Below are 15,467 nucleotides of genomic sequence, written 5' to 3'. Positions count from 1 at the left end.
GCAAAGGGTGCCATTCGACCTGAATAGGGGACTAGGTGCGCAGCTCCATTCAGCAGAGGCACCCGGTGAGAGAATCACATAAGATCCCAACCTCAGATACATAGCTTCTGTCTTCTGGGCATCCAGCCCGCTTCAAGCCCTGTATGGGTCCCAAACATGGAATCTGGCCAGTCTGCCCTTCCCTCCCATCCCCCAGGACCTCTGTTGCTCTGGCTTGGACCTCAGAAAGGGAGGCTTGGTCCAATGTTGCAGTTTGAGGAACGTGTCCCTTTTACGTCCCACCAAGCCTTCAGCATCCCTGCCAAGTCCATGGAAATTCTAGGATCCAAGATATCGGTTGATCCTACCCCACCTCATTATTCACGCGTGGGAAGAGACCTTCCCCGCCGCACAGTGTGTCCCCGAGGCAGGGGGTGTATTTGCCGCACCTTTCCTGCAGATGGCAGTAGGAGGAGAGAGGCCTGGAGAGGAAACTGAGGGTGGGAGAGCATGGTGTGAGGATTGGGTTAGCCCAGATCACTCTGCTCCTGCCAGGGCCACAGATGTTACCTTCTGGCTTGTCCACATCGGTACATACAGCTTCCCACCTCATCCTCTTCTCACCCCGACCTATCCATGGGTACACACCGTTCAGAGCAAAGCTATTCACATCCATTGGTTCAGCCAAGATCACCGGAGAGGTAAACTCTGCAGAGATTTGTGCCCGTTATACAGATGGGGAGACCGAGGCCCAGAAAGGGAAGGGACTTGGTTCCCTGATCGCTGCATGATGTTGGTCTTGGGAGTCCGTCCTCAGCCTCCCGCTAGCTCTCACTGGACAAGTCATGGAAGCCCCCACCCCGCCCCCCACCAAGAGGGACGCAGCATTTGGTGGGCACAGAAGAGGAGGCAGATCTACAGAGCTCAGGGCCCAACCGTGGGCTCTGAGGTTGAAGCCACCAATGGCGGTGGACAGTGTCTGCACAGGTGATTAGACTGGCGCTGAGTCTACCATTAGCAGCAACTTCCCTCCTCCCTAAGCTGGGGTGTTCTGCCCAAGCTGAAGGGGAGCTGAGCCAGTGACTTCAGCACCTGTGGAGGGAGCACCTCCAGCTCCCAGAGTCAGATGGGGTGAGTGGGCAAGAGGGTGGGGAGACGTAGTTGGCTTCGAGGTTTCTGACTTGAGCAGCTGAGTGTGGATGTTGGTGCCCTTTGCTGGGATGTGCTTGCGGCAGTGCACAAGGTAGGGAAGCTGAGCTTGGGTCGGGCAGCTTGAGTCGCAGGGGAGATGCCCAGTAGGGAGCATGAACTGGGAAGGATCTGGGAGGCATCTCTCTGGAGGGGGCTGCAGCCTGGGTGGGTGCAATGGTGCCAGGAGTGTCACCTTCCCGGTGAGCCTTCCCCAAGGACCCATTCAAACCGCCCCCCTCCACACCTCCTACGCCCCTTCCCTGCCTCATTTTTCCCCTTGGCCCTTAGACCATGCAACATACTATCAACTTATATTTCACTTACCTTGTTTACTGTCTGTTCCCCATGGTGGGTGGAGGTAGAGAGGGGGTTGTCTCTGTTTGTTTGTATATTTGTTTGTCTCTCTGCTGGGACCCTGTGCTTAGAACACTGTGTGCCTCAAAGATGCATGAATGGATAAACTCCTGAAGGGCTGAGGGCTCAGGGCTGGGCTGTATTGGGGATCGGCATTTAAGAGGTGCAGAGAAATAAGTACCAGTCAACAAGGTCCACCGCACCCAGGTAACCTCCGGAAAGTCACTTCGTAATCTTGGTTTTGCTCATCTGTAAAAAAGAGATGGGTTAGTTTGCTGGGGCTGCTGTACCAAAGTGCCAGAAACTGAGTGGCTTAAACAACACACGTGTATTCTCTCACAGTTCTGGAGGCCAGAAGTCCGAGATCAAGGTGGCGGCAGGACTGGATCCTTCTGAGGGCTGTGAGGGAGAATCTGCTCCTTGCCTCTCCCCCAGCTTCTGGTGGTTTGCTGGCAGCCTTGGCATCCCTTGGCTTGTAGAAGCGTCACCCCGATCTCTGCCTTCACCCTCACATGGCGTTTCCCCTATGCAGCTCTATTTCCAAATTTCCCCTTTATATAAGGACACCAGTCATACTGGATCAGGGCCCACCCTAATGACCTCATTTTACCTTGTCTACCTCTGTAAAGGCTGTATCTCCAAATAAGGTTATATTCTGAGAGACTGGAGGTTAAGGCTTCGTATGAATTTGCAGGCGGGGGGCGGTGGAGGGGGACAAAATTCAACCCATGCCATGAGATAATAATAATATAAACTTGTTGGAGGAGAGGTTTGAAGCTCAATGCAAATTACTGTTCAGGCTAAGCCCCCCTGCCTGACCATGAGGACCACATTACAGCCCACGGAGACAGACCCGGCTGCACGTGGACTCCCATAAGGAGTTTTCATAAAATGCCAATGCCTAGGCCACACCTGGAGATTCTGGTATAACTGGTCTGGGGTAGGGTCCTGGTTGGGGATTTTTTGTGTGTGTGTGTGGTACGCGGGCCTCTCACCGCTGTGGCCTCTCCCGTTGCGGAGCACAGGCTCCGGACGCGCAGGCTCAGCGGCCATGGCTCACGGGCCCAGCAGCTCCGCGGCATGTGGGATCCTCCCGGACCGGGGCATGAACCCGTGTCCCCTGCATCGGCAGGCGGACTCTCAACCACTGCGCCACCAGGGAAGCCCCTGGCTGGGGATTTTTTTTTTTTTTTTTTTTTTTTTGCGGTACGCGGGCCTCTCACTGTTGTGGCCTCTCCCGTTGCGGAGCACAGGCTCCGGACGCGCAGGCCCAGCAGCCATGGCTCACCGGCCCAGCCGCTCCGCGGCACGTGGGATCTTCCCGGACCAGGGCACGAACCCGCGTCCCCTGAACGGCAGGCGGACTCTCAACCACTGCGCCACCAGGGGAGCCCCTGGCTGGGGTTTTTTTATAAACTCCCAGGTGATGCTGACGGGCAGGGGGGATGTGTACTAAATCTGTGGATCCGTGGCCCCGCTGCCTTATCAACAAACCCACGTGTGGTTGGCGTAGCTGCCAGAGCCCTCCCCAAACCCGGGCTGCTCAGGCAGGGCCAGTGGAGGCAGACAATGGAACAAAGAGGCTTTGTTCCGGCCCACACCCCAGGGTGGAGCCTGTGTACCTGGGCCTGTGAGCCAGACCTTGGCTGTGGGAGAAGTGGGAATTACAAAATTACCGCTTTCTGGACGACTGCCCCCAGGAAGTCCTTATTGGGAGGCCTGTGACAGGAAAGGAGATGGAGCCTTCCGGGCCTTGTGATTTTAAGGTGAAACCTGGAGGAGGTCAGAGCAGGGGATGGCGAAAGGGGAGGAGGGGAGGGCAGACCCCCAGAAGGGGAGAGAGAAAGACTGTGTGAGGCAACAGGGCGTGGTGTGGCATTCAAATCCCGGCCTCGCCACCTACCAGCAGTGTGATCTTTCACGAGTGGATAACTTTTCTAAGCCTCAGCTTTCACATCTGTAAAATGGGGATTGTAGACATAATAACTAAATCGTGTGTGTGTGTGTGTGTGTGTATGTGTGTGTGTGGTAGTGGTGCTATTGTGAGAAGAAACATCAGAACTGACCAAAACAGTCCTTTACTTAGTTTCAATCCTATCCTCTGTCCACGAGTTGAGTCCATCTCTCTGCTCAGCACCGCCCCACCCCCACTGGGGACATGGGCCTGGGGTCCCACTGTCCACCCTGCGAGGAGCAGGTCGCTTGTGGTTTCACACCTGGTTTCTCCCCACAAGACCGAGGACCTAGAGGGAGGGGCCTGGGGCTTGTGCTTCTGTGTCCTGGACCGAAGGCTTATGCTCACCAACAGCAGGTCCCTTCTGAGAACCCCAGCTCCGTGGAGATAAGCATCTCTATAGGTTCTCAAGAAGTACCACACAGAAGTGACAGCCCATTTTGTGTGATGTCTGCCACACACTGTTCCAACAGGTGCTGGGAGGGTTTGGCTGAGGGACGGACAGACGGACATAGGAGCAGCATTTCCCGGCAGGGCCGCCCCACCATGGTCTCTGTTTACACAAGACCCTGTTCGCTGAGCAGCTGTGCTCTTCTTTCCAGGTGCGCTCCCCTCCTTGGCTCGCCGCAAAAACCTTCTGGGGCGGCTGCTTTGCAGATGAGGAGACAGAACTTGTAGGAGGCGGCACTTGTCCCAGCATGTCTATACCGCAGGCCACTCCCGCCCTACCCTCTGCCGGGCACAGGGCCCCAGGAATACCATACTGTCCCTGCAGGCCCAGCACTATACCACCCTGTCTGGGCCTGGCTCTGACCTCCCACCAGACTGGGAGCCTGCGGAAGGAGGACCCGGTTCCACACAGCCATCCCAGCACAGGGCCCGGCACAGACAAAGGTTCATTAAGCACAGGAGTGAATGGATGAATGGATGAGAGAAAGCTAGGACCTCTGTCCTCGAGGGGCCTGTGGCCTGGTGGACAAGCGCACAAGATGCTCAGGGAGCAGAGGACCTTGGGAAGCACTGGCTTCCCCCTCCGCACACCTAGGGAACCGCTCATCCAGCCTCCTGGTCCAGGTGAGGGGAGGCCAGAGGTTGATAACAGAGAAGAAGGGGTACCACGAGAGAAAGTGCCCTGCTGTGCACTCCTTTTGTACAAGCAGGAAGTGGAGTCCAGGAGGGGCAGGGACCTGGCCAAGGCCACAGCTAGTCAACGGCAGAGGATTTTCAGGGTCCAGTTTCCCGGCTCCCTGTTGGCTGGCGTCCTCTCCTTCATGCCTCGTTGCCACGGTTGTACCATAATTATCGTCATCATTACATGCAACCTAGCCCTTTAGGAAGTGTCCTTGAGGGGCTGGCCTGTGCCAATGTGGGAACAATACCAGCCACTCCTGGGTGCACCCCACTTGACCCAGGAAGCGTGACCCACACCCACCTCCTTTACTCTCACAGCAGGCAGGCAGACACAGCGTGCTTCCTGGTGTGTGAATGCGCAGCTGAAGCTCAGAGGCAGAGCATTTATGCTCCTGGGGGCACATGGCCAAGAAAAAGAAAACAACAGCCAGGAGTTTGGGATGATTGAAAAGTCCTGGAGAGGGAGGGTGGTGATGGCTGCACAGCAGTGTGGATGTACTTAATGCCTCTGAGTTGTGGCTAAAAAGGGTTAAAATGGTAAATTCTATATTATGTATATTTTACTGCAATTTGAATAAAAATGGCCAAGGTGGGGTTTGTACCTGGGTCCATGGGGCACCACACTTGGGGTCCTTTCCCTTCTGCAGGGTGGGGAAATTTCACCCACTCAGGACACTCTGGTAACCCAGGCTGCGCTCTACCCCTTCCCTCTTCAGCAAATCTTCTCCTGGTTTTCCACTCCGTGCCGGGGCCCTGGTTGGGTGCGGGTGACACAGGGATGAGGCCCAGCCCTCCAAGAGCTCAGCACAGAGGCCAATCCAGGACACAGAGCAGCCCAGCCAGGGGCAGGATGGGGACTACCATGCATCTGCAGGCCTCCAGGCTGGGCTGGGAACAAAAGATGAACCCATCAGGGTAAACGAGATGTTCAAAAATGCAGCAGTACACAGCCAGGCCAGGGAGGACCACTCAGTTGGCCCCAGGACCAGGACTCCGAGAAAGGAGATGAGGCCTGGGGTGAGGTCCCCAACCTCAGTGCAAGACACGGAGCCTGAGCACAGGGGCCTGCAATCCTAGATTTGAGCCCAGCTCTGCCCCTCCCCTGTGGCAGGTCATTTCCACTCTGAGCCTCAATTTCCTCAGGGTGAGACCTGCTTCATCTGAGGCTTGAGAGCATTGTACTCATGCATGTACATCACCCAACTCTAAACTGAATCTTTCCGCCCTCCTCTGCCCCTCACCCTAACCCGCATCTTCTGTCTTAGCTTTGAGACCCCCTGAGCAGAAGACAGCAGGGGGCTTTGAGCAGCTCTGGTTCCGGTCCCCTGTTCCAGGACTGGTTATGGGCGCCCCCCACCCGGCCCCAGCTTGGCTGCTCCCATGTGCCAGGGGGCCTTCCCTGATGTGCATGGATTTCATCCTCTACTGAGGTGAGGATTATTAACGTCTATTCTACAGAAAAGGAAACTGGGGCTCAGAGAGCAGCTTCCTCAGTGTGTCAGGGCTGCCTGACACCCAAACCCTGACCTTCTCACTCCCCATCTGTCTGGGTCACCTGCAGTGGACCGTGGGCCCCGAGGGCCACTGCCCTCCATCCTTCTGCCACACTTCATTCTGGGAGATGGACTCAGCCGTGCAGCTCGGCCTGCTGTCCAGGCTTTACCTGCACAAATTTCCCACAGCCCTCCTGTGTGGCTGTACTAACCAAGCACATCTGCAGAGGCCCCAGCTCACCTGGACGGACACCGCTGGTGACTGGGTGCTGCTGGGCCCTTAACTGCCCCCTCTGGTGAATGAATCTCAAGGGGAGGGACTTGGTCCGTCCTTGCCATGCCGTTTCCTGAGTGTATGGCATGTACTCTGGGCTCCATAAACGTCTGAGTGAATGAAGGATGAATGACCCAGTGCAATATTCCTGGAGCCTACAGCCAATACTGTCTGTGCGGGACCACACCACCCCCAGAGCCAGAGCCAGGGCCCTGCCCCAGAGGAGCGACCAGGACAGTGTCTGCAGCTGGGTTCCCCATGTGGGGGAGAAAGTGGAGGCCTGGAGCAGCTTTGGAGGAAGGGCAGGAGGCTGAGGTGAAACCACAACGAGGGAGGATGATTAGAAGAGGTGGGGTGGCAGGGTGTGATCCTGGAGAAGACTCCAGAGGGCCCATTCATCCATTCATTCATTCACTAGTTTGTTCAACAAACTTTCCTGAGCAGTCTCCCCAGCCACACTGTGCCGGACTCTGGAGCACAGAGAGGAACCCAGCCCATCCTCACCCCGGGGAACTCCCAGAGCCCTCCCAACACTGCTGTGCGTGGAGCCTGGGCTGGGGCCGGGAAGCCTAGACCAAATTGTCTGGCTGACAGGCTACAGGGATTGGGCAGGGGGCCCAGTGATGCCCTTAATTAAGATTAAGCAGCCAGTGGATGGTGACAGCACCATAGAGCTGGGGAACACGAGGAAGAACACGGGCAAGGCAAGAGATCTGCGTGGGACACATGGAATTTGAGGTGCTGTTCAGGCATCAGGGGGCCTTCAAGAGGACGTGGTCAGGAGACCCACGGAGGGCTCCAGGCCAGGGGCAGAGCCTTGGGGACTGTTGGGGTAGAGCGGGCTCTGATGCCCCCTTGCAGATGAGGGGTCGAGCGAGCGTGGGGAGAAGAGTTGACAACCCTGCCTGGGAGGAAGCCCCTCCCCCAGGGGAGCGCAGGCCACTTCCTCCCTCCGCCTGGAGCGTGGTGGATAAGGGCCGGCCTCCAGCCTTGAGGCAGTGGGGCCTTCCTGCTCAGCAGCATGCGAAGGAAATAACTTTATTAGCTCGTGGATGAAAAACAGGAAACGTATGCTGTGACTCGGGCACCAGCCGAGTTTCACTCACATCTAGTTTCTAGGAAACAGTTATGTGGCCCCAGACTAGTGGGGTTTTCTCAGCCAAGTCTTTCTGGAAACGCCATGCTTTTCTCAGGAAAAACCATGCCCTGTAGGCCCCCCAGACTGAGGGGTAATAGCGAGAAGAGACCTCATTTCCCTTCCCAGTCCCCTACCCCCAGCAGGCCTCGAGAGACCTGAGGTTGACAATGGATGGTTTCCTGAGCACCTACTATGTGCTATACGGTAGAAATAAGTCGACTACATCAGTCATCACAATAGCAAGATGAAGATTGTTAAAGTAAGTTAAAAAAACAATAGCTGTAAGAACACAGAAAATTCAAAGGATGGAAGAGACAAATATTAACTAAAAGATATCTGGTGTAGCCACATTAATATCTGAGTAAACAGACTTCAAGACAGAAACATTACAAGAGATAAAGTGGGCCATCACAAAATGATTGAAGTTTCAATTAACCAGGAAGATATAAAACTCTTTAATTCATACACACATAAAAACATGGCTTCAAAAAAGACATGTATATTGGGAGATCTATCAGGATTTGTTAGATCATGTAAAAAAAAATCATCAGTAAGACTTTAGTGACCTAATGCTTGCACTTAGAATCCTGCATCCAATGACTGGACAATAAACCCAATTTTAAAGCACATATAGACCACCTTTGCCTACTGATAATAGACTGGGCTATAAAACAAGTATCAATAAGGTCCAAAGAATCACATAAGCCGTGTTCTCTGACCACAGTGTTCAACACTAGAAAAATCTATAAATGAATTGCTTTTATTAACAGATTAAAGGAAAAATTAGAATTATATCAATAAATTAAATATATAGAAAACATTTATAAAAGTCAACATCCATTCACGGTTAAAATAAAACTCCTAGCAGTTAGTAACATAAACTTTCTAAACCTGATATCTACCCAAGAAACCTACAGAAAACATTTTACTAAATTCTGAAACATTAGAAGTATTTCTTTTAAAAACAGGAATAAGATAAAAAAGAGACTTATTGCCGTTTCTATTCAACATTACACTAAAAGTTCCAGAAAACACAATAAGACAAAAGACAAAACTATACGGATCAAAAAGGAAGAAACAAAACTGTGTTATGATTTAATATGATTTTCTACCTAGAAAAACAAAAAAATCTAGAGTCAAATTATTACTTAATAAGAGAGTTTAGCAATTTGTCTGATGTAAAATCAATATACAAAAGTAAATTGCATTTTTATATACTACCATTTTTTCATTTTCTCAGTTAGAAAATACAATTTAAAAAGGATATGACTTGTACTCACAATGAAAATATGCAATATCTTGGAATAAATCTAACAAAAGTTGTGCAAGACTTAATAAAACTTCATTGAAAGACATTAGAAGAGACTTAAATAAACAGAGATGTACACCACATTCATAAATGAAAAGGCTCGCTATCTTGAAGATGTCAGTTCTCTCCAAATTGACCTGTAGATTCAATGCAATCCCAATCAAAATTCCCAGTAAACTTTTTCATTGGGAAAGAACTCAATTTGCTTGTATTTTCTTGTTTCCTCATGATTAGATGCATACAGAAAAATAAAGGTCCAAGACAGGCTCCCACTGACCAAATATGGGGTCATCTGAACCTCATAATAATGACACATCTATTGAAATACATAAAGATCAATAAGTTCATAATAATACTTGTACTTATCATAACTAGACTTATCGTGGAGATCAGTTTGAAATGTATAGAAATGTTGAATCACTAGGTTGTGTAACAGGAACTAACGTAGTGTTGTAGGTCAGTTATACTTCAAAACCAAACAAACAAACTCATAGAAAAAGAGATCAAATTTGTGGTAACCAGAAGTGGGGGATAGGGGGGGAAGGAGTTGGATGAAGGCAGTCAAAACGTACAAACTTCCAGTTACAGGATAAATAATACCAGGGATGTAATGTACAACACAATAAATAAAATTAACACTGCTCTATGTTATATATGAATGTTGTCACAGTAAATCTCTTTTTTTGGCCTCACCCCGAGGCTTGTGGTATCTTAGTTTCCCAACCAGGGATCAAACCCAGGCCCCGGCAGTGAAAGTGCCAAGTTCTAACCATTGGACCACCAAGGAATTCACTAGAGTAAATCTTAAGAGTTTTCATCACAAGAAAAAAAATTTTTTTCTATTTCTTTAATTAGGTTTCTATATGAGATGACGACTATTCACTAAACTTATGGTGATAATCACTTCATGCTATATGTAAATCAAAACATTATGCTATATACCTTAAACCTTAGAAGAACTGTATGTCAATAAAACTGGAAGAAAAAAAGTCTTATTGATCACCTTTGGAGGATGCTAGAAAACAAACTCATTATTATGAAAGCTGACAAGTAAAGGGAAAGACTCATTTATCCTGACTTGCTATTTAAACTGTACCTCAAAGAAATGAACTCCTGTATCTGATGAAAAGGAAGTTTTTAGTTTTGTTTAGAATAAAGGAATTCTAGCTAATAAACAAAGAAAGAATAATAGAATTAGAATGTCACTGTTTTGCATTTCCTTAGAAAATGTCTGATTACAGGATAGGGACAGGAAAAGTACAAGATGTGCCTGGAAGATCTTGTTGTGCCAGAAAGTACGGAAGTATTCAAGAATGACGGGGACTTTTCAAAAGGATACACAACCCAGCTTGAAGGGACCGGTCAAGTTAGGGATAATTTGAGCACGAAACTAAATACTGATAGTAAGAATTATAGCCCATTGAATAAAACAGAAAACCATAAGTGCATACTGATATAAACAAACAAATAAATTGAAAGTTTGATGAGGAATGAGACATTTGCACAGTTTCAAAGTATCTCTCTATAAAATCACAAAGGAGAAAGGAATAAATTCACCGTGGAGAAGACTGGCAGACATCACCTTAATCCTCATCTATAAAGGGGCCAGTCAAAATCACACGTCATCTGAAGACGCCATGACACTGTGGTTACAGTGTCACTTCCGTGCTATTCCTGCTAACGATGAATAATCGCAAGGAAACGTCAGACAAATTCCTACTGAGGGAGATCTAGAAAATCACTCCCAAAATGTCAAGGTCTTAAAAGTCAAAAGTTGAGGAACTTTTCCAGACTGAAAGAGACTAAAGAGACATGACAGCTAACTACAGCGCGTGTGTCTGAGCTGGGCCCTCGGCTATAAAAGACACTATTGGGGCAACTGGTCACTTGAATGAGGTCTGAGGAGTAAACGGTAGCAATGACTCCGTTAGCCTCCTGGCGTTGACGGTTGTACTGTAGCTACGGAGGAGATGGTCCTTGTTTGTAGAAAACATTACAGACTCGGCGGGGGGGGGGGGGGGGGGGGGGGGGGGGGGCGGTGATGGGAAACCAGGTCCACAACTCACTCTCCAAACGTTCACAGGAAGGAAAGTTCTTTGTAACATACTTGCCACTTTTCTGTTCCTGATTGTTTCAAAATTAAAAAGAAAAGTATAAGAGACAGAATCAAAGGCAATGTCTGGATCTTATTTTGGATCCTTATTCATGAGATATTTGATTATATTAGAAAATCATTAATTTTTAAGGTGTGAAACTGTTTATCTTTTGGAAAGGCTTGCTGAAGTATCTACAGGTGAAATTATATGAGGTTCGGTGTCTGCTTCAGATTAACTTGGGGTTGGGAGTCTAGATGGAGCATAGTGAACCACAGTGAACCATGAATAATTGTTGAAGGTGGTCAGGGTTCATTATACCATTCATTCCACTTTTACATATGTGTGAAATGTCCTTAATTTCTTTTTAATTTCCAAAGAAAAGGTAATAAAAAACTCATGTAATAAATATGGGACAAAGATGGGTGGTGGATCCACAGTGTCTGTTATGTTCTTTGCTCTATTTTTACCGTATCTGTCTAGTTCTCTTTTTGAAAACACCTGTGCTGGTGACTATGATCCCACAGTTGATGAGCCCCAGGGCTAGTAAGACTGTAAATGGCTCTAATCCTCTTGGAGGGTAATTTGTTTAGTGAAGTAGAATTTTTTTAATGATCTGTTGAAAACATCAATGTACCTCAAAGAATTGATTGACTAGATTAGAGTACTTCTAGATGAAAATGGGGTACTCTGTGGGCATGTTTTTAAATGGGGCCGTTCTATTTTTTGTTCTTTGTCTACCATTCTGACGATGACTGCTGGGTTCAGGTCCCCTGCTGGGGAATCGTGGCTGCAGCAACTGCAGCCACAGGCCTTCCTCTGCCGGAGTCAGCTGGTTGTCCGTTCTATATTTATGAAATATATAAAGTATATTCAAGTATATATGAAAATATACTTGACATATTTCTAAGTGAAAAAGTCAAATGGCAGAATAGTACATGAAGCATGATTCCATCATAATGCAGACAAATACATTGTATGTATGTTGGTATCTACACTTAAAAATTTTTATAAGGATATATCCCAAACTCTCACTATACAAATAGCTATATAAATTTCTCTGTTATACAAATTTTAAAGTAAATCATTCAGATTAATAGTGATACTAGTATTATTTTAAGAGAGCTTTAATACAAATGGGTGGGGCTAAGAATTTTTTTAATGACCTTTAAACAGTACCCCAAAACATGACAAAGACATTTCAGAAGAAGAAGATGTGGCTGGGGAAGTTTTGCTCTACCAGATATTAAGACTTACCCTAAATCTCCAGCAATTAAGACTGTAAGATATTGCTGCAGAGGCAGATAAGAGACAGAGACAGTACTCCAGAGCCATAAAGGATGCTGAGCGGTCGCTTATCTATATTTTAAAAACAAAACTGTTTTGTTTTGTGCCCTACCTCACACCCTACACAGAAATCAATTTTAAATGAGTTAAAGATGCATGTGGATAAATTTGACAACATTAAAACTAAGACCTTCTGTTCTTTAAAAGATACCATAAAGAATATGAAAAGACTAAGCCTCTAACTAGGAAACATATTTGCAAAATGCATAAAAAATTTATCGGTAGGCCAACCAATCTTTCTATTTTTATATCTATATAAACATTTATGACTTCCCAAAAAGCAATAAGAAAGAGACAAATATCTGCCCAGAATGTCCATCCACTCCTTCACATATACACCCTATGATGTGGCCCTCACTCCTTGGAAGCAGCCCCTCCTGAAGACTCACTCTGGCTGGGAGTTCTTCCCCTCGTAGAGCTGAGACTTGAGCTCTGCTCTCCCACAGGTTCCAGTCTGCCTGCTTCCTGAGGAGGCCAAGGGCGACACCAGGCAGACCTCAGCTATGGGAGAGTCTACCAGGGCCGCCATAACAAAGGACCTCAAACTGGATGGCTTAAAACAAGAGAAATGTATTGTCTCACAGTTCCAGAGACTAGAACTATAAAATCTAGGTGCTGGCAGTCATGGTCCCTCCAAAGCCTCCAGAGGAGGAGCCTTCCTTGCCTCTCACAGCTTCTGGTAGCCCCAGGCATTCCTTGGCTTATGGCAGCATAACTCCAACCTCTGCCTTTGTCTCCATGTGGCAGTCTTCCCTCTTCTTACAGGGACACTAGTCATATTGGACTAGGGCCTACCCTAACTACCTCATCTTGACTTGTTTACATCTGTTAAGACCTTATTACCAAATAAGGTCACATTGGCAGGTATGAGGGTTACGACTTCAACAGATCTTTTTTGGGGACACAATTCAACCCATAACCATACCAGCCTCATTTCTGTCTTCCTCATCAGGTCTTGGTGTCCCAGGGCCTGGGGGCCCCCCAGCCAGAGGAAGAAGGGGAGAGCTCTGTGCACGAGTGAGTCCGGAGCTCATGCAATCCACCCACCAGCCTCCCTGTGGGTCCTACCAGAGCCAGCATGACGCAAAGCACGGTCTTAGAGCCACATAATGTACAATCCAGTCTTAGGTCTACCGTTTGCTGGTCGTGAAACCTTGAACTGGTCATGCCCATTCTGAGCCTCAGTTTCTTCATCTGTAAAATGGGAAGTGACAACATACCCCTCAAAGGCTTGTCGTGAGGGTCAAATGGCATGACATTTGTGGGAGTTCCTGCTATGTACCAGGCCCATGGTTGACTCTCAGTAAATATCAGTGCTCTCTAGCCCAGGTTCCAAGAACTCCTCAAGGAGAGAGGAAGCCCCGCCATTCACCCAGTGGCTTGTAAGCCATCGAAGGCAGAGTCATGTCATATACTTAAATCCCCCTAGCATGGTCTCTGCAGCCGTCCAGTAGTGTCACCATGTCTGGGGTGAGTGACCCCTGGGAAAGGGCAGTCTGACACCAAGAGAAAGCCAGTCACCGCTGGGAAAGTTGTGGGAGTCTCTACACTCATGTCACGAAGCGAAGTCTTGACCCTTAAGAAAGGAGCTAAAAGGAGAGAAACCCGACTTCTCAGTGGGCGGCCAGGCCTGTTCTCGTTCCCTTTCCCCCTCTTTGGAGTCTGGCCCCATTGAGATCTGGGAATGTTTATTTTTTTTGGTGGGAAAACAGAGTAGGATAAAATATTTCCTTGCGTCTGGAGAGCTATTTTGAGCCGGGCCAGCCTGGTGATGCTCCTGGTGATGGACGCTGGCTGACCCGCGCTGGGCCCCGGCCTTCCGGCCTCTCTCCCTCCCAAGCCCCAGACTCCTGGCGGCAACACAGCTTATGGGAGCCTGGGTTCCAATTCCTGCGCAGTGACTCATCCCATGGTGGTCTTGGGGAAGCCTTTGGTACTCCTTTCACCTAATCTCCCAAAGGAGAGACTGAGACCTGTACTGCCCCCTCCTGGGGATTTTGACAGGGGAACTCAGACTGTGGGTACAAACGTGCCATAGAAATATTTAGGGAGTAGACCAAAAGGACTGCCGCACAGCCTGTCCAGCTCAAGATCCCAGAGGTAGAAGGGACCTCACTGGAGGCTCCTTGGACCTCCTCTGACCTCCACACATTTAGCCGTGCCCCATCCACGCATCTCCACTCAGCGACCACACTGTACTTCTGGAGAGCCAATCTGATCTGGTCCCAAATTTGCCCAGTTCTTACCAGCTCCCATTGTTCATAGAAAAAAGTCCCCCTCCATCCGAGGTCCGCAGGCCACACCGAGGCTGGACACCCCTCCTCCGCCTGCCCCAGCCTCCTCTTTCTCTGTGCTCTGAAACCAGGCTGGCCTCTATCCACTCTTCAAACTGCTGACAAGTCACCCAGGAGTTTCACAGGCTTCACCTTATTTCATCCTCACCATGACCTTCAGGCAAGTGTGCCTTTCAGGGCCAAGGGTTGGGAGGAAGAGATGTTTGCAAATATGCCTGCCACACAATAGGACCTTAATAAATGTTGGGTTTCTTCCTTCCTTCTGAACACACACCCTCTGTTTTGTTTTTTGTTTTTTTTTTTAACAAAACCCCAATGGCATCACATAAATCTCACTCCAGCAGCTGCTGCTGTTGGGCGGGCATGGGGGCAGGAAAGCCCAGGTGGGCCCACACCAGGGGCAGGCGCCAGGCCCCGGGACACGAGGTTCCCAGGAGCCCTGCTTGATAATGCTTCCTGGCCTTCGCCATAGAGCTGGGAAGCTGTGCAACGAGCTCCTCACGTCCTCAGCAGAGACGGGGCTCTGTCTCCTATGAAAGGCTGGAGGAGGGTCTTCCTGAGGCAAGTCCCAGCGGGAGGGAGGAGCAAATTGAGACTTCTTGATCCTGAAGGTGAAGCAGGAGGGGGTGGAGAGGAGAGTCCCAGAGAAGGGAGGAAGCGCTCCCCAGGAGGAGTTTCAGGAACCTCTGGACAGCCCGGGGTCGGGGTGCTGGGGTGAAGGGAAGGAGGCATCTTGAAGCTCCAGCCACTTACCGAAGGCCAGAGCCGGAAGCCCTTAGGACTCCTCCAGCCTCTTGTTCTTAAAAGGTGGCCCAAGGGCCAGCAGCATCAGCAGATTCTGGAAGCTTGTTAGAAACGCAGTCTCTCAGGCCCCGCCCCCGACCTGCTGAATCAGAATCTGCCTGTTAGC

The sequence above is a fragment of the Stenella coeruleoalba genome, assembly GCF_951394435.1.
Source record: "Stenella coeruleoalba genome assembly, chromosome: 8".
NCBI classification, from domain to species: domain Eukaryota; kingdom Metazoa; phylum Chordata; class Mammalia; order Artiodactyla; family Delphinidae; genus Stenella; species Stenella coeruleoalba.
The sequence above is the reverse complement of the archived record's forward strand: the minus strand, read 5'-3'. Positions refer to the sequence as shown.